This window comes from Anabrus simplex, chromosome 2, assembly GCF_040414725.1.
Source record: "Anabrus simplex isolate iqAnaSimp1 chromosome 2, ASM4041472v1, whole genome shotgun sequence".
NCBI classification, from domain to species: Eukaryota; Metazoa; Arthropoda; class Insecta; order Orthoptera; family Tettigoniidae; genus Anabrus; species Anabrus simplex.
The window spans coordinates 1,024,789,182-1,024,809,450 of NC_090266.1; the positions used below are offsets into that span (position 1 = coordinate 1,024,789,182).

Consider the following 20,269-nt stretch of genomic DNA (forward strand, 5'->3'; position numbering starts at 1 on the left):
GCAAACGAATGGAAAAGTACAAACTATGAATCGAGACACACGATTACTCGTTTTGCGGTGCATGGATTTCACTTTAAAGTGCAAGTAGGAATGGTGTGGGGGGCCATGTGACAGATACCAAGACTATTTCAATACAGCAACTTTGCAGTGAACGACAGTTTAAAATATTGTAATAATATGTAACATATGCATTGTGCGCTTTTCTTTTTAATTAAAACGACATCTCGTGGAGTGAATGGGAAATTCTCATAATGTAAACTGGCCGCAATGTAAACAAAAATAGTTCCGAGATGAACCAGCAGAATTCGCTTCAAGCCATATCCAGTCCTTGAGCCACAAGGCTACAACTTTGGTTAGGAGCGTTACTGGGTTATCGACAGGATCGCACAGGACAGCCGATCGTCACTTGGCCAGTTGCTAGCTGTTGTGCGTGGAGCGGAGTTGTGAGTGCAGATCGGCATCGTGACACCCAATGACGGCGCAGTAAAATTACTATAAGTCAAAGATAATATATTTCGCACGAAGTACTGATAGTACCAGTTCGGCACCAAAATTCGAAGATAATAATTTTTTTTCAGCTGTGCTTCCAGAATCTTCACTTGACCTGAGATCATTGCCCGGTAAGAATTTGATATTGCTTTACATCGTAGAAAGCGATTTTTAATTCATGGTCCCTCTTTCGTTTTTGTTTAATTGGTGGTTGCCCGGTTCTAAGTAACAAGAGGTTTATATCGTTTAAAAGATACCGGTATCGTATTACGACAGTAAACCAATTCGCAAAATTTGCTTTCCTGAAGTTGAATTATATCTATTCATGAAAACTGTCTTGAATTGTAACTAAGTTACGTAATATCGAGTGGTACTATAGTCCTTGTTTGTTCTATCTACTCTAGTGTAAACATCTGTCAGTCCAAATTTATTTTAGTTTCACTCTCGAAAGTTTGCCTCACGCAGTTTTATACATTTCCTTTATAGCCATTCTACCAAACAACAAATGATATTATGATAATTTGTGATGAAATGTTTGTCATTCTACCGAATTTTCCCTTACAACCGGTTCGCTACGATAAAGGCCACGATTTGTGTTTATGAGAATGCATTTTTTATGATGCAGACTGTCCTCAAGTCCAGCTGAGTAACTGTGAATGCCGTTGTGTTCTGAGGTCAGGTGTTTCCTGTGGTCTCTTCATGGACGTAATTTGAAGATAGTTATATCGTTTGAAATATACCGTATTACGATAGTAAACCAATTTGTGATAAATTAAGTACCGTCATCAGGGGTGACTGCAAGTTAAAAATTAAAGAGGCCTATTTATGCAGTACAGTTTTGAAACATATTTTTTCTCAGTTTCAAACAGAATTCTTTATTTTTATGTGACCTCCTCCTACCGCTTTTCCCACACCCGTAGGGCCGCGGGTGCGAACTGTGTAGCACATGCAGATTTGGCCCTGTTTTACGGTCGGATGCCCTTGTTGCCAATCGTATGCGGAGCGATGTAATCACTATTGCTTGTTTCTGTGGTGGTTGGTAGTGTAGTGTGTTGTATGAATGTGAAGAGGAGAGTTTTAGGACATAGACCCAGCCCCTGAGCCAGGAGAAGGCTTAAGCCTTGTCGCCGCAGCCATCGATGTCTATCTTGAACCAGTGATTTTCAACTCGCGTAAGCCTTGCAGTTCATTCTCTGAAGCAGGTTTTTGCACTTTGGGTCGTCCTCTTCCTCTCTTCCCTGCAATTCTTCCTTCAGTGATATTACAAAGGAACTCTTCATGCCGCTGAATGTGACCAATAAATCAGTACTCAGACGCGATTAAAATCCCGGGACCCTCTGAACCGAAGGCTTCAACGCTGATCATTCAGCTTTGGATAACGATGATGCTTGTTGTTTAAAGGCCTAACATTTAGGTCATCGGCCACACTTTTATGTGATAAGCACGTTAATGTGCACCTGAATATGTTTTAAAACCGATGTTGAAGGTGGTGGATCTTGAAACTAGTATTAGTTTTTGACCGTAGTCACTATGACTCGTTGCCTGAATGGTCAGAGGGTCCCGGGTTCGATTCCCGGTCTGGTCGGGGGTTTTAATCGCTTCTGATTAATTCTTCTGGCTCGGGGACTGGGTGTTCGTGTCCGTCCCAACACTCTGCTCTTCATATGCATACAGTACATTACACTACCAACCTCCACAGAAACACGCAATAGTGATTACATCCCACATATTAGGTTGGCGTCAGGAAGGGCATCCGGCCGCAAAACAGGGTCAAATCCACATGTGCGACACAGTTCGCACCCGTGACCTCACAGGTGTGGGAAAAGTGGTAGGAAAAGAAGAAGAAGATAGGGCTGCAGAAAATATAGACTAATATTATTGTTATTGGGACTGCATAACCGAAGTGGTAGAGACGTTCTCCGTTCATCCACAAAGACATGGGTTCCATTCCCCGTCAAAACGTCAAGAAATTCAGAAATGAGTTATCCGCTAGGGTGCACGGAGCCTACTCCAGATATGAGTTGTAGGACTAGCCATTCTATCACACCACCTCAACTTTTACCAGTACCTATTAGTTTCACTACCGAGCTAAGTAGCTGCAGTCGCTTATGTGCGGCCAGTATCCAGTATTCGGGAGATAGTAGGTTCGAACCCTACTGTCGGCAGCCCTGAAAATGGTTTTCCGTGGTTTCCCATTTTCACACCAGGCAAATGCTGGGGCTGTACCTTAATTAAGGCCACGGCCGCTTCCTTCCCACTCCTAGCCCTTTCCTGTCCCATCGTCGCCATAAGACCTATCTGTGTCGGTGCGACGCAAAGCAACTAGCAAAAAAAAAATTAGTTTCACTGTGAAAAAATACAATTAATTATAGATAATATGCTCTTAAGACTGCAGCCTGTGATGATCTAGCTTGTTGGCTCGTTCGACACTTAGTTTTTTTTTTTTTTTGCTAGTTGTTTTACGTCGCACCGACACAGATAGGTCTTAAGGCGACGATGGGACAGGAAAGGGCTAGGAGTGGGAAGGAAGCGGCCGTGGCCTTAATTAAGGTACAGCCCCAGCATTTGCCTGGTGTGAAAATGGGAAACCACGGAAAACCATTTTCAGGGCTGCCGACAGTGGGGTTCGAACCTACTATCTCCCGAATACTGGATACTGGCCGCACTTAAGCGACTGCAGCTATCAAGCTCGGTGACACTTAGTTTAAGGCTAAGTAGAACATAGTTTCAGAAGTTCACCATCAGAAAAAGCAAGGAGTGGCAGTCCGAAGATCTTGAGAATGGGGTGATCACCTTAGTTTGTCATCTTGTAGTATGGGCTGACAACATTGTAAAACACCAACTCTCTTAAAAAAAAGAACATGATAATATAAATGCAGTAACTTGCACTTGGGTGAAGGAGGGGGTGTTTGCACCCTCTGACAATATATCTAAAAACATTACTAAGTCCTAACTAAATAATTATACTTTTTTTATTTGTTTGCCGTCCTTTCAGTTGATGGATTGTGATTTCGTCTCACAGGTGTTCTTTAGCGTGTGGAAGCCAAGTCAATGAATCCCCCTCACCTAAACCGGGGTCGAAGCCGGTCTCCAGGGATCAGTAGGACAGGGACTGACTGAGCCGCACAGGTTGGCAGATACAGTTTATATATATACTTACAATTTGCTTTACGTTGCACCGATACAGATAGGTCTTACAGCAACGATGGGGTAGGGAAGGGAAAATACTTAGAAATGGGAAGGAAGCAACTGTGGGCTTAATTTAGATACTTCCTCAGCATTTGCCTGGTGTGAATACTATGTAATATGTGTATGTTTAGTCATCAGCCCGAAGGCTGGTTGGATCCTAAACAGCTCCGCCATCAGCTGTCATAGATGGTCTAGGCATCACTGAAGAGGCGTACTAGGGATATGAGGAGTGAGGTAGTTTCCCGTTGCTTTCCTCACCGAGCCAGAAGTTGCTATTACATATCAGTCTGCCAAGCCCACTGAAATGCATACACCAATCGACCCTATGAGCAATAGTTTCACACCATTCATAGCAGGGACTGGCTACATAAGGAATGGCATTACTAGCATCGCTCATACCTCAGTCACTTTCATATTGTCAAAGCCAAGTATACAACAGAGACAGATCAATGAAAGTAACAAAATTGCTCTAGCCTATACCAGAAGACATAGCGCACTGTAAACACTAGGTCTTACCAGCAAAGGCACGTGAATACTATAAGTTACTATAATGGAATGAAGTACGGCATAGACATTGTAGATAAAATGGGTAAACAGTACACTGTAAACACTTCGTGCAGAAGCAGCGATAAATACAGTTATATTCAGGTATACCAAGAGAAATATTACATGGAAAGAATATATTCAGTCATCATTGGTCTGCATTTAGAGTTGTCACCCAGATGGCAGATTCCCTACCATTTGTTTACCTATTCCTTTCTTAAATGAATTCAAAGAATTTGAAAATTTATTCATCATTTCCCTTGATAAATTATTCCATTCCTTAATACCTCTTCTTATGAATGTTTTTTTTTTGTTAGTTGCTTTACGTCGCACCGACACAAATAGGTCTTATGGCGACGATGGGATAAGAAAGGGCTAGGAGTGGGAAGGAAGCGGCCGTGGCCTTAATTAAAGTACAGCCCCAGCATTTGCCTGGTGTGAAATGGGAAACCACGGAAAACCATCTTCAGGGCTGCCGACAGTGGGGTTCGAACCCGCTATCTCCCGGATGCAAGCTCACAGCTGCGCGCCTCTAACCGCACGGCCAACTTGCCCGGTTATAAATGAATATTTGCCCCAGTTTGTCCTCATGAATTCCAACTTTATCTTCATATTATGATTTTTCCCACGTTTTAAAGCTTCACTCAAGCTTATCTGTCTACTAATGTCACTTCACGCAATCTCCCCACTGACAGATTGGGAACCCCCCCCCTTCCCTTTTATTCGAGCAGCTCAATTTATTCCCATGTCTTCCCAGCACAAAGTTTGCAACATTTTTGTGACACTAACCTTTTGTTGAAAATCACCCAGAACAAATTGTGCTGCTTTCCTTCGGATCATTCCCAGTTCTCGTATTAACACGTTCCGTGCGGTTCGGGTCACCATGTGCCCCGAAACATGTTACTCTTATCCGTCGGTGCGAACTTCCCAGAATTGCGAAGTAAGTAACTACGTCCTAGTTACGAATTTCCGTTAACTAATGGCAACATAGTGTTCCAATTGAAGCAAAGGATCGAGGCATACTGCTAGTTTTGATCGGCCCACCGGTGACCCGAAAGAAGTTTTTTTCATCTTCCATTCATATCGCTTCGGGTCACCCTGAGTCCCGATTGTTGTCTGACCTAAATTTTTACGCGGGAATCGCTTGGCGCGGTTACGGTGAATGAAGAATAGAGTGTTGCTGCCCGCAGATAGTAGATTGTTGTTTAAGGAGTACCACCCTTCTGATATCTGCTTTCTACATTGCTCTTAGGAAAGCCAATAGAGGTTATTGGAATAGTTATTGACATATTTACTATCTTCCGTATATAATATTTACAAGCAATTTCAAGTCCTTTTTTAGGTATGGAGCTTTCACATTCTGACACACCGGTGGCACGGAAAAGAAAGAGGGTTAGGACAGCACTGGGGTGGGCCTATATTACGTTCCGTGCGGTTCGGGTCACCATGTGCCCCGAAACATGTTACTCTTATCCGTCGGTGCGAATTTCCCATAATTGCGAAGTAAGTAACTACGTCCTAGTTACGAATTTCTGTTAACTAATGGCAACATAGTGTTCCAATTGAAGTGAAGGATCGAGGCATACTGCTAGTTTTGATCGGCCCACCGGTGACCCAATTATTTCCGGGGTCATTTCTGTTTCAAGCAATTGTTGAATCGGAACACTGTCGCACAGATAACTACACTGGAATGTCTCCTCAACAATAACGCACACAACAAGTGCACTTGCATTCTTTAGGATTTAATACTAGGGAGTAAACAAAGTCGAATTCGTCAGGTCACCGGTGACCCGAACCGATAATAACTAAAGGCAGCATCGGGTCACCGGTGGGCCGATACGACGTAACATTAAGTCATCGAAATTCACTGCCGCAGGGAACGTGTTAAGTAATCCTGATGTGGGCCCCGTACACTGGAACCATACTGTAATTGAGGCCTTGCTAGAGATGTATATGCCCTCTACCCTACGTAACCATATATCATACCTGCCAATTTTCCCGATTTAGGCGGGAGACTCCCGATTTTCGACAGTTTTACTGCCTCCCGATCGTTCTATTATTCCTCCCGATTTAGCTTATTTTTTGGTGAACTTCAAATATTTGTTTTCAAATCCCGCCATTTCAGCTTTGTAGCCAGTGATCGGAAGTCCTTCGCTCATTGGCCGTTTTCAAATGAAATATCGACGTGTATTAATACGAGAAATGCGCGCGAATGTACGATGTTTATTGGAACCTGTAAATCGCAATGCGTATATCTATTGTCAGTCTCTTGTTCTCGCGTGCTGTGTTTGTGTCTATTCGATTCTAGAGACTAGTCGCTAAATTTGGAGTTTAAAAAAAAAGTAATTTAGTTTCAGATAGAGAGTTTAGGAGCCATTCCATTTGGAGACAAATCTGGTGAATTTTAATTTATTGCTTGATAATCGCGTGGCTGCGCTTCGCTCAATCGCGCTGCCGCGTGATGCAATATATTAATAATTAATGTTATTTGCTTTACGTCCCACTAACTACTCTTTTACGGTTTTCGGAGACGCCGAGGTGCCGGAATTTTGTCCCGCAGGAGTTCTTTTACGTGCCTGTAAATCTACCGACACGAGGCTGACGTATTTGAGCACCTTCAAATACCACCGGACTGAGCCAGGATCGAACCTGCCAAGTTGGTGTCAGAAGGACAGCCTCAACCGTTTGAGCCACTCAGCCCGGCGATGCAATATATTAATCTATGCATTTGCTAAGTAATGGCATCTAACTGCATGACTGATTCACAGGTCTGTAGCATGAGTTCATATTATTTTCGGAAGGCTTATCAGAGACCGATTATTTCACGCACATACTTCCCGAGAGGGAATAGAAATAGGTAATTTTTAGCCTTGTAGCCTCGTATAGCAACTGACGGGTTTTGAGACAAGTTTTATAATATATACAATAGTACTCCTGTATTGCACAGGACTTGTAGAATAAGCAGGTTTGACCAATTGTATCTCGTGATTTCTCCTTATTTTTCCAGATTTTCATATCAAAATCTCCTGAATTTTTGTTTTTTAAAGTTGGCAGGAATGCATATTAAAAGATCTGTATCTTTTATTTACAATCTTGTTTATGTGATTTCCCCACTGGAAATCTTTCCTTATATTAACACCTAAGAACTTAGTTAACTGCATGAGGTACATTCACCTCATCAACACAGAAGAGGACTTTCCCTCTAGGTGAAACTTGCAACCTGAGTTTTAATCCCTTTTACCATTATACCATTGTCTGCTGTCCATCTCACAACATTGTTGGGGTATTTTTTGCAATTGCTCACAATCCTGGAAATTATTTAATACTCTATACAGTGTAAAATCATATGCAAAAAGCCTTGTGTGATTGTAGTTCTGTACAAGTACTCATCATTTAAGGAAACATAAAGGTCCAATAATACTGGCCTGTGGGGCTCCCCTCTTAATTGTTACAGGATCCGATAATGCTTTATGTACTCTAAATTCTCAGTGTTCTGTTTTCTAGAAATGTAGGCACCCATTCAACAACACTTTTTTCTAATCCAGTAGTCTTAATTTTCATCAGTATTTTCCCATGATATAGACCTACTCTATCAAAAGCCTTGGAAAGGTCAATAGTGATACAGTTCATTTGACTTCCTTAAGCTAATTTATAGGAAGGGGAGTTAGGGATTGGAATAACTTACCAAGGGAGATGTTCAATAAATTTCCAATGTCGTTGAAATCATTTAAGGAAAGGCTAGGAAAACAACAGATAGGGAATCTGCCACCTGGACAACTGCCCTAATTGCAGATCAGTATTGATTGATTGATCTGCTATATCTTGCTGGAACGCCACAAGTTGAGCCCCTGTGGAATAACTTTCCAAAACCTGAACTGCCAGTTAGTAATTTTGCAGACGTGTCTAATATAAAAATATTTAAGCTCTTTACACTTTTTCAATTGTAAAATTACCAGAGTTTTGCCCCAGTGTAGCAGTGGGCTAATATAATATATATAATGTCTAATATAATCAGAAACAATTTTTTCCCAGAGCTTACATGCAACACATGTCAAGCTGATTGGCCTGTAATTATTTGGTTTATGTTAATCACCCTTTCCCTTGTGCGCTGGGGTTAATTGTTAATATAGCAACTCTATTCATTTGCTTTGGCTCCTTCATGCAAACAGTAATCAAATAAATATTTCCGATATGGCACTATATCCCAATCCATTGCATTTAGTATATCCCCAGCAATCTTGCTAATTCCAGCTACTTTTCTAGCTTTCAACTTTTGTAGCGTTTTGTAAATATCTTAATTATTATAATAGGTGAAGTTCAGTACTTTGCTGGTATTAGTAACCTCCTCTAACTGGACATTATCCTTGGATCAAACTAGCTTATATATTCAACAACTCACAGAACAACTTAAGAGATGAACACCTGAAAATGTGATCCTAAAGGAACTCTTTTGACAGTTCTGATTATGACGACCAGCTAAACTCTCTGATGTAAAATAAGGCACCTCTGTAACAAAAATAAGTGTAGGGGTCTACTAGTAAATGTTCACTTTGCAAGAAAATGTTCTGTGGGAAGTGCACAAAGAAAGTGCACTGTATCTATGCCAAGTGTGTGTGATTTTGATAATTTTTAAAAGCTTGTATATACGTCATGGATTACTGTCTAAAATAAATTAACATTGTGTTCAAAAGGACGCACGTTACCTCTTTAAAAATTAAAACCATTTACAGTATTGTAAAATTCACTTTACTCGTTAGTGCATTTAGTGTTTCATTATTTACTACTACCGTATTTTTAACAAGGGTCCAATTATCGAAATCGCGAGCGTCTTAGTGTTGAAACCAGTAAGTATTTGGAGGGAAGGGACAGTAAGTAAATTATTATTGTTATTATTCGATCCTGGCTTAGTCCGGTGGTATTTAACGGTGCTCACATAAGCTAGCCTCATGTCGGTGTAGATTTACCAGCACGTAAAAGAACTGCCGTATAAAATTCCGACACCTCAGCGTAGTTGGGCGAAAAACCAATACCGTTATTATTGTAGGCCAAGTGTATACTGAATATTATCTAGCTTGAATTGATGTTGGCTAAATTTCATTCATTGAACGTAGATGACCATTACGTAATTATGGTAATAAAATAATAATAATAATAATAGTAATAATAATGGTTTTACGTCCCACTTTAGTTTTTGGAGGCGCCAAGGTGCCGGAATTTTGTCCCGTAGGACTTATTTTACGTGCCAATAAAATTGCTGACATATTTGAGCGTCTTCACGACCTTTTTCACCGTGTTCGTCCATAACTTAGTTTTCTCTCCATTGCAAATCATCACCTACCATTGTTCACAGCTGTTTGTACCAGTAGTCGCTCACGCTACTTTCATGGCTGTAACCTAGAGCCCTAGGCCGTGCGTGTAGGGGGTTCAAACCCTCCCTTCCCCCGTTAGGAGTGATTGGTGAATTCTTCGACTGGACGGGCTGTAAACTCTATTAAATTGTACTCTGCCAATCACGTTTATGTACAGTGGCCACAGAAAGTATTCGTACACCAACATTTTAACGTATACGTTGTATATTAAGCACCATGAACTAACATAAACACATCCAGTGAGGCATATGTGTAAAGAAAAGACGACACCTCACTGTACAAATGCTATGAGATTTACAGCGCTCAACATAATAAATAAACTAGTCATTTAACACAACAAAAAGCATTCTTACACTATTAGATAATTCAGCACTTGCCGAAGTCTTTGTTCAAACGCAGTCTTAATACTTTGTATGCATGCCTTTAGCTTTGATGACCTGTTCCAGACGCCTTGGCACTGAGCTAATTAACAACGTTTGGTGTACCGATATACAGATATGTTGGACCATGCATCTGGGAGTATCTCTTTAAGATGTCCTTTACTAGTGGGATGGCGTTTTTGCATTTATTTGCCTGCATGATCCCACACGTTCTTTATGGGGGCCCTGGGCCGCTGCGGTAGCTGTGAAGGCCCTTCAGGAACTCTGAAAAGCGGTGGCAAAAGGGGCTCTGGTTAAGACGCAGCAGGTCGTTATACTACATAGGTTCCAAAATGGGTAATAAATAAATAAATAAATAAATAAATAAATAAATAAATAAATAAATATATATAAATAAATGCAATGAAAATTTCAATCTTATACCAGTTGTATAGTATTATTTGAAGTAATTCCACATACTATATATGATTTGACTATGTTTGCAAGTACAGGAGATATTATAAGTAGAATTTTGTAAACAATATAAATTTATTAAGGATGAGCTGTGTTTTTAATAGAAAAAAATTGTTGGTGTAAATTGTATAATATTGTATTCTAGGAAAATGTCTTCTTCTCTTGTTTACTTAAAATTTAGTGCTTGACAATAATGTATTTTAGTGTACCATTTGCCACCGAGGTAGACACCTCATTGAAAATAAAATGATTTTGATTTGATTTTATATCTGGACTCTGCGGTGGAGTGAGAAGTCGTCTTGGGACACTGTACAACAAACATTCACGGGTTCTCATGGCTCAATGCTTAGGATCATTGTCCTGTTGGAAGTGGAAGACTCCTTCCAGATGAAGCTTGTGTGCACTGCTGCTTAAATTATGGCGCAACACATCGATGTACTTCCTGGCATCCATAATACACTCAATAAATGCCAGGTTTCCCACTCCATTGGCAGCCATGCATCCCCAAACCATCACACTCGCTCCTCCGTGTTTTACCGTAGGAATTACGTGTTGAGGTTCAAGTTCGGTGTTTGGCTTCCGCCATTACTTGCTGCTCCTACCAGTTCCAAACTGTGTAAACTCCGCTTCATCAGAAAAAATAATGGTGTTCCAAAAGTCCATTGTCTTTTTACAATACTCTTTCGTGGACATCTACTACGCAGGTTGGCAGTATGCAATACATTCCTTATAGTTTGCACACTCACCGTTTTGTTAGACCTTGAAGCGTGGTCTGTACGATGGATGCAGCACTTCGGAACTGTTCCTTTCGTGCCGAATGCACAATATTGCGTCGCTCCCGTACTGTCAGCACTTTTGGACCACCAGCTCTGGGTTTTTCTCTTTATCCACTGTACAGCTCTGTACCCACCAGCTCTGGGTTTTTCTCTTTATCCACTGTACATGTATTTATTAACTATTGAACCCACCGTAGTAAAGCTAATATCCAGCTGTTTCCTAATTTGACGATAACCTTTACCTTGTTTATACAGTAACACTATATTATCTCGTTGACTCAACGAAAATTCCATCTTCTTTCGCCCCATACTAAAAAACCTTGCGGCAACGACAGCACAGTGATGACTGAAGAGATAACAACCCGTCCTGCAGACACACCGGCGAAAACCTGTGCGACAACTGATTTAACCAATCACAAAGACAGTACATCCGTACTATACGAATACTTTCTTGGCGGTACGATCTGCAATTTGTACACAGAACCGTGCCGATCATGTTACATTTTTAAGCGATCTGTATGTTCAGCGTTTATATCTACGTTATGCTGTTTATAAATCTGACCAGCTCGTATGCCGTAATGATGTTCTATCACATTCCATAGGTTTACGAATACTTTCTGTGGCCACTGTATGTCTACCCTTTAGTCTCGTTTCTTGATACGGAGTCGGGGATGAGGTCAGATGAAATGATACGTCGTGCTTTTACGACGGGATGCCCTTCGTAACTCCAGCTAATGAAGACGAAATTAATTATGGTGAATTAAATTGGGTAAGGAGGTGGAAGGAATTGGGTGTGACCTATGACTAGGAACTGTCATGGCATTTGCCTGGAAGTGAAGGTGGGAAACCACAGAAAATAATTCTCAGAACAACCGACGGTGGGGATCGGACTCACTCGTGTCCAATAGCGCATTAAAGGCCTGTTTTCACATGTAGGACTGTGCTTCGGCTGTGCTTCGACCGTGCTACGGCGGTGTCGCCTACTCTGTCTTTTCACATGTAGGACTGTGCTGCGACTGTGCTGTGGTCATGTGGTCCTTGTTCATTGCATCTGTGCTCACAGGTTGGAGACATGGATCCGAACGAAGAAGACGTACCGTAGTTATTGCCTGCGCAGCGTACATTGTTTTACAACAAAAGAAGAAGAAAAATAAGAATTATAAAGGCATTCATGTTGTTGAACTAAAATTATCACTTGTTCGTCCATCTTTAAGGAAGACAACTGCGCCACACCTACTACTGCAAACTATCACACAATGTATCTCAACCAACGAGCACAGTACTCAGACAGCGCATTGCGCACTCTATGTTATTCTGTGCTCGTTGGTCACTGGATCACGTACGACCGAGTGCTTCCGATTACCACCGAAATAAGACGGAAGTCCGGCTTGGCGACACTAGGGCGACCGTTTCTAATTTTCACATGTGGTACTGTGCTGAGACCAGGCGACGACTGTGTGGGCCGTAATCGCTCTGCTTGGCGATCCATGACAGCACGGTACCAACACGGTAGGGACACAGTCCTACATGTGAAAATACTCAACTGCTGTTCAATGTAAATGGAATGGTTTATACTGTTTGGCGATTGCGGACGACACAGCACGGTCGAAGCACAGTCGCAGCACAGTCCTACATGTGAAAACAGGCCTTATCTCGCCCGGCCACTCAGCTCGGTACACAACACTTTGTTGATGCCGTAAGGGGTCGTTACGGTTTGGCTTGACGTACATGGAACATGAAACCAGTCAGATGGTCTGTTCAACGCGTCCTATTTTAACCGGAAATTGAGTGAACCCCTTTAATGTCGAATTCTGTCAGGAGCTTGTTGTGTGTGACAGGAATTGGAGACTGTTAAGTGGAGAAAGTTGTCTCATTATTTGACGCCGCGGTAGAGTGCATCCGTGAAGAGAACGGATACGACCCCATCGAATAAATTATCTTTCCGACAGCCATCCAGTCCTTTGACTCCTGCTCGCTCCGCTTAGACTGAATGTTCGGTTTGCAAAGAGGAGGAACTGGAGAGTTTAATTTAAGGATTTAAGGCACTTGATAATGTTATTGGCTTTAGGTCCCATTAACTACTTTGACGGTCTTCAGAGACGCCGATATGCTGGAATTTAGTCCCCAAGGGTTTCTTTTACGTGCCAGTAAATCTAGCGACACGAGGCTGACGTATTTGAGCACCTTCAAATACCACTGGACTGAGCCAGATTCGAACCTGCCAAGTTTGAGTCAGAAGGCCAGAGCCTCAACCGGCTGAGCCACTTGGCCCGGCATTAAGGTATTCTGTGAATAACTGCTGTACATTAGGAAACGCAGCTGGTGTTCGCCAGAGTTGCTTTTCTTGGTTCATTCCTACATGTCAGACGCGTTGCAGGAGTGAATTCCAGCACACGCAATTGCGATTTTAGAGTGCCTGTAGATTTAATATTGAATTAATGAACCCCTTTCCAGGTCTCGAAAGCACACTCTTTAGTTTCTTATGACCGATAGAAGTTCAGTGGACGTCAAACGCTTCACACATTATTATTATTATTATTATTATTATTATTATCAGTCATCGGTGTAAACTAAAGGAGTACCGGGCGAGTTGGTCGTGCGCGTAGAGGCGCTCGGCTGTGAGCTTGCATCCGGGAGATAGTAGGTTCGAATCCCACTATCGGCAGCCCTGAAGATGGTTTTCCGTGGTTTCCCATTTTCACACCAGGCAAATGCTGGGGCTGTACCTTAATTAAGGCCACGGCCGCTTCCTTCCAACTCCTAGGTCTTTCCTATCCCATCGTCGCCATAAGACCTATCTGTGTCGGTGCGACGTAAAACCCCTAGCAAAAAAAAAAAAAAAAAAAACTAAAGGAGTGGTAATACATCCACATCTCTGATGATGCTTGTTGTTTAAAGGGGCCTAACATCTAAGGTCATCGGCCCCACATCTCTTGAAGACCGATAGTATCAATGGTTTTGTTATATAAAGCCCTGTGATGCTTTTGTTATTGTTTCGCTGGTTGAGAATATTCCATCTTGATGTTCCCGACCCGTAGAAGTCTGTCTGGAAAGCTTCCTTAAGGTTTTGAAAATGAGGGGTGTCCAGTTTGGGATGACAACTGCTTCCACTTTCCTATCACGTTGTTAGTGCAAAAAGATGACTCGTCTTACTGGGACTGAATTTTTCTTCTTGTATTACTACTACTACTACTACTATTTACATTCCTCTCCTGGAGGGGGAGACGGGCCTCTTTAGACGGTGGCGCCGTCCCTCAGGCCAGGACATTTGTGGTGAAAGTGAGAGGGTTGGCGTCCGTGGTCTATACTAGGAACTGTCCCGGCATTCGCCTTAGTGCAGGAGAATGGAAAATCACTCTCAGGGCACCTGCCCGTCTTCCGATTACAGAGGCGTAGAGCCGTGGCCACCCCTACTATGCTCGGTTGGTCGGTTGGAGTGCAGAGCTGTCGTACTACGGCCCAGCCGTGGCCCCTTGTAGGCCGAAAGCTACTCTGGAACCGTCGACCCTGAATTTGTCATGTCGCAGCTGACCTAATGGCCCATTTGAGCGAGAGAGAGAGAGACAGACAGACAGAGAACGTGAGCCAAGACGTGACCATTGGCCTTGGCGCGATTCCCCTCGTCGACAGATCAATGTTCTTAATGACCCATTGTGATAGCACAAGATCTCTACATACAGTGAGTAAAATAAGTATTCATGCACTATACACATCTCTTATAACAGATCTTTAATGAAAAGGAAGCTCATTCTTTCACTATTACATGAACGTCATGCCGAAGATAAAGTACCGTACCTGTACCATCTACTATGAGAATATCTAATGTTTTATATCTCAACATAAATTGACTCTCCCTTAAAAAATAGTGATCATACATTGTCAACTTTTTGTACAGTAGGTCTTTAGTAACACTAATTTTACACCATTACTTTGTATGTCGGTACATTCATATTCCCATTCCGTCCACTGTGGTCTGTAGCTTTCTTGGCATGGAGCCTACAAGTTTCGCTGTCGTTTTCTGATCAACCTGAGGCCCTTCTTCGAAATTTCTAATGTGGTCTCCCCTTTATGAATATTTCCAGTTTAGCGCACGCCTCTCCAACAATGCCCGAATATTTCCTCATAACCATGTGCAGAGATCTGTACCCTACATTTACAATCATATTTGATTACCCCAATGAAGATCTTTCTTTATATTAACACCTAGGTAATTTCAATGATCCCCAAAAGGAACTTTCACCCCATCAACGCAGTAATTAAAACTAAGAGGACTTTTCCTATTTGTGAAACTCACAACCTGACTTTTAACCCTGTTTATCATCACACCGTTTCCTACTGTCCATCTCGCAGCATTATCGAGGCCGTTGTCCGGCTCGATGGCTAAATGGTTAGCGTGCTGGCCTTTCGTCACAGGGGTCCCGGGTTCGATTCCCGCCAGGGTCGGGAATTTTAACCATAATTGGTTAACTCCCCTGGCACGGGGACTGGGTATATGTGTCGTCTTCATCATCCTTTCATCCTCATCACGACGCGCAGGTCGCCTACGGGAGTCAAATCTAAAGACCTGCACCTGGTGAGCCAAAGTGCTCGGACACATCCCGGCACTAAAAGCCATACGCCATTTCATTTTCATTTCATCGAGGTCATTTTGCAGTTGCTTACCGTCTTGTACTTATTTATTACTCTGTACAGATCATCATCATCTGCAAGAAGCCTTATCTCTTATTCCACTTCTTTACACATATCATTGATATATAGCCTACATGGTTATTCACCTAAAACGTTACACGGAAATACCGTCTAAACCATTTAAGATACCGGTATTCTGTTTTCATATTCGTAAATGATACCCAGGGGCTTGTAAAATAATGTGCTACTTATTCTCATAGGGTGATTAATAGCCGAGATATTGATACTAACTCCATATTTTTAAATGGAACGGCACGAAGTCATACTGCTGGCCTAAAAGTTCAACTGCGTACAAGTTCAAACATGTAAGTATTTTAAAAATCGGGCAGTTACCTTTTGATATATCAATAAGAACAGCATGCGCGGTTTTGCATGCCGCATCAGACAACGTGCTGTCGGGCAGGGACATACTTTAATCATGCGCAAGCAGTTTCCTGGGTGTGATTCCAGCCGCAGAATGGATACCAGGCATATAAGCATATCGTTCACATGTGATGGGTTTGCAAAGTGTGTGGGACCGATGACCTCGATGTTAGGCCCCTTTAAACAACAAGCATCATCATCATCATCATCATGCAAAGTGTACATCGCAGGTGAACTCATGATGTTTTTAAAAGGAATAAAATCATTACTTTGACTTTAAAGGAACATAACGAAAGCTATAATTGTCACTGGTTTGAGTGTACAGTGCATACTACTGTATGAATTCAGAAATAAACATAACACAGGTCACCTGAAGAGCTCCTTCTAGAAAAGCATATGAATAATGTCCGAGGTAGACTTCATTGTACATGGGAACATAACATCTCGTCAGTGTAATTGTAATGACACTGACTGTAGTAGCGTGCATTCGGGAGAGCGCAGGTTCGAGTCCTGCATCTCCCGACCCGAAGGTGATTTTCATGTTGTCCCATGTTCAACACTAGGAAAATGCTGGATTGGTACTTTTGAGATAGGCCACGGCCGACGTCCTTTCCAAATCCTTCCCATTCCCATCCGTAGGAAAAGACGCCAAATTGAGCGCGACCTGTTACACATGGATTTCAAAAGTCATACAGTAACGTTGCACATCCAGGGTATGTTATTGTACATCACATGTGTACGATAGTTTACAGTACCTGCCTGGTATCCATCCGTTCTGTGGCTTGAGTCAATGCTAGGAAAGAGCTTGCGTGTCAATACGTCCTTGGCCGACAGCACGCTGTCTGATGCGGCACGTAAAATCTCAAATGCGGTTTTTATTGATATCTCAAAAAGAAACTGTCCGATTTTGAAAATGCTTGCATACTTGAACTTGTAAGCCGTTGAACGTTTAGGCCAGCCGTATGTATTCGTGACGTTCCATTTAAAAATATGGAATTAGTATCAATATCTCGGTTATTAGTCACACCATGAGAATAAGTAGCACATTACAAGCCCCTGGGTATCATTTACGATAATGAAAACAGAATGCCGATCTTTTTAATGGTTTAGACGTTAGATAGATAGATATTTATTTCAATAATTAATTCCAACGAGCCAAAGGCTTATACAGAGGAATTGTACAACGAATAATATATTCAATGGCGGATCTACAAACTCTGAATACTTACAATGATATAATCAGGTGACTTAAACAGTAAAGGTAGAGACATCAATACAGAAAGTGTAAAAAATAAAAATAAAATACCATTCTATAATTCCTTAATTATACTAAGATACTTAAAGTGAGTAACAATGCAACAGGATTGACAAAGCGGGGCGAGTGTTTGTTTTAAAACATTAAATATTTATATTTCACCTATGAAGTATCTATTCCATAAATTTTCCTTTGCCTTTCGTTTGAAAGTTATTAAAGTAGGGGCAATTTTTACATCAGCAGGAAGTTTGTTGTATGCTTGAATTGCTGAGAATTTACAACTGTTCTTCCCATACTTAGATGAGTGGATGTGATACAAGGCCAAGTCATCTGCATGTCTAGTTTGATACCTGTGGTTGTCTGAATTGGTTATTAAAGTAGTGTTGTGAAATATTATGTTTCTTTTTATTTTATACATTAGTAAGACAGAATTAAGCTCTGTAATTATGCTGAGAGGTGGAATTTTGGTCTGAGTGTATATGTCTTTTACAGGGGTGTATAATGGTAAGTTAAATATGTTCCTTATTGTCCTGTTCTGTATCACCATTAGTTCATTCAGGGAAGACTTTATACAGTGTGACGAAATTACACATAAGTACTGCAAGTGGCTCTGTATTAGTGAATAATAAATTTGTAGGAGGAGGTGTTTAGGGATTAAATATCTAAGTCTTTTTAGTAACCCAGCAACTGGGGCGATTTTCTTAGTTATGTATTCAACATGGTCATTCCAGGTCAGGTTCTCATCAATAATTAATCCAAGATATTTCACTTTATTTACTTTCTCTATTTCCGTATCATTTATTAGTAATTTATCACTATTTGAGTGAAGGAATTTTTGTTTTGAAAAAAGTATGTATTTAGTTTTCTGCAGATTCACCGTCAATTTGTTACAGTGGTACCAGTGTAAGAGAGTGAGTATGTCCTGCTGCATGTTTTCTAAAACTGTGTCCTTACTCTTGCCCGTATAGAAGATATTGATGTCATCAGCGTAATGTGATATAGCCATTTAGATTACATGAAGAAATATCATTTATATAAATGAGAAATAAAATAGGACCTAGTATGGAACCTTGTTGGACACCATGAGTTACATACTTGGCAGAGCTTGAGTAATTATTCACGGTAACAAGTTGCTTTCGTCCTGTTAAGTAATTTCGAAACCAATTCAGTGCAAGGCCACGAATTCTAGCCTTTTCTAATTTTCTTAAAAGAATACTATGATCAACAGTATCAAAAGCTTTGGTAAGATCAATAAATAAGCCTGCTGCAGTGTTGTTATCTACAGTGGATTGTAACATTGTAATGAGATCAACAGTAGCTACTTCGGTACTAGACCTCTCCCTGAACCCATATTGCCCCTTATAGAAGAAATTCTTTTTGTTTAGAAAAGCCAAAAGTCTCTTCTTCACAACAGTTTCCATAATTTTGGAAACTATTGATAAAATCGAGATTGGCCTATAATCATTTGGATTTAGTCTATTCCCTCCCTTAAACACAGGGATCACTTTAGCTATCTTTAGTTTATTGGGTATTATACCGGTAGTCAGGGACTCGTTAATGATCTCTACGAGTAATCCCATTATAGGGTCCTTTGCTTTTTTTAATTGTGAGGTAGTAATGTCATCTATTCCGCAGCTATTCATACTTTTAAGGTTAGATATGATTGACTTTACTTCTGCTACATCCGTTGGGTACAGGTAAAGGGATTCAGGACTAGTAAATTCACTGAAAGTCACAGTATTATGTTCAGGAATACTTAGAGCTAGGTTTTTGGCAATGTCTATAAAAAAGGAGTTGAATGAGTCACACAGAACCTGTTTATCAGTTATTACTTTGCCTTCAATTTCAAGCGTGGTACACGAGACATTCGTTACTTTTTTATTATGAATGATTTCGTTCATTAATTTCCATGTCTGTTTTGGATTGTTATTATGAGATTTGAAAAGGTTTGAGTAGTAGTCATGTTTGAGTCTTCTTTTTAAGTTAGTTACTGTATTTCTACACCTGCAGTATTCTTGTCTCAGAAGCAAGTTATTCTTGTGAGTAGGATGTTTGAGTTTTGCATGCAAGCAGTCTCGTCTCTTTATAAGGGTAAGAAGATCATTAGTAACCCACGGAATTTTCCTAGGTTTGTTTGTGCCCTTTAATGTTGTATTGTATTTGTTAATTCCGTGTAACATCTTAGATGAATAAACCTGTATAAGAAAACATAAAGGTCCAATAATAAGTACTGCCTTGAGGAATTGTAGATCGTCCAGATCTGTTGCATTGAACTTTATGATTACATATTGGATAGTTGTACTAGTCAGCTTGACTGGTCCCTTCTTTCCACAAAAAAACCAATTCTGTCTAGCATCAGTGGTGAACCCACCCTGCCAGAGATCTGTTGAACCCTATGTTACCTGTAAACAGTGACGTATTCTGTAGACGTTTGCTGGACTAGCAGAAAAGTGTTCGTGGGAACTGATTATGTACTGTACTTGAATGCAATTTGACTGTACGAATACTTGCTTTGCTGACACTATATTACTATAGTTGTTTACAAAGGAAAAGTATTACATGCGTATCGCTGGGCTTCTGAGTCTCTGAGCCCAACTTGGCAGGTTCCATTCAGGCTCAGTCTGGTGGTATTCAAAGGTGCTCAAATACGTCAGCCTCGTATCGGTAGATTTAGTGGCACGTAAAAGAACTGTACGACAAAATTCTGGCACATCGGCTTCTCCGAAAACCCAAAAAAGTAGTTAGTGTAACGTAAAACAGTAG

General features: G+C 41.1%; 1 protein-coding gene across 2 annotated transcripts in view; it reads left to right on the top strand.

Moving 5' to 3' along the window:
- The first annotated feature begins 385 nt into the window (after nucleotides 1-385).
- Nucleotides 386-20,269, top strand: part of Cpr (Cytochrome P450 reductase) — a 576,566-nt gene continuing 556,682 nt past the window's right edge. For both annotated transcript variants that reach the window (XM_067141922.2, XM_067141924.2), the window contains exon 1: nucleotides 386-620. The gene's annotated coding sequence lies outside the window, so the exon portion shown is untranslated. The remainder of the gene's footprint in view (nucleotides 621-20,269) is intronic.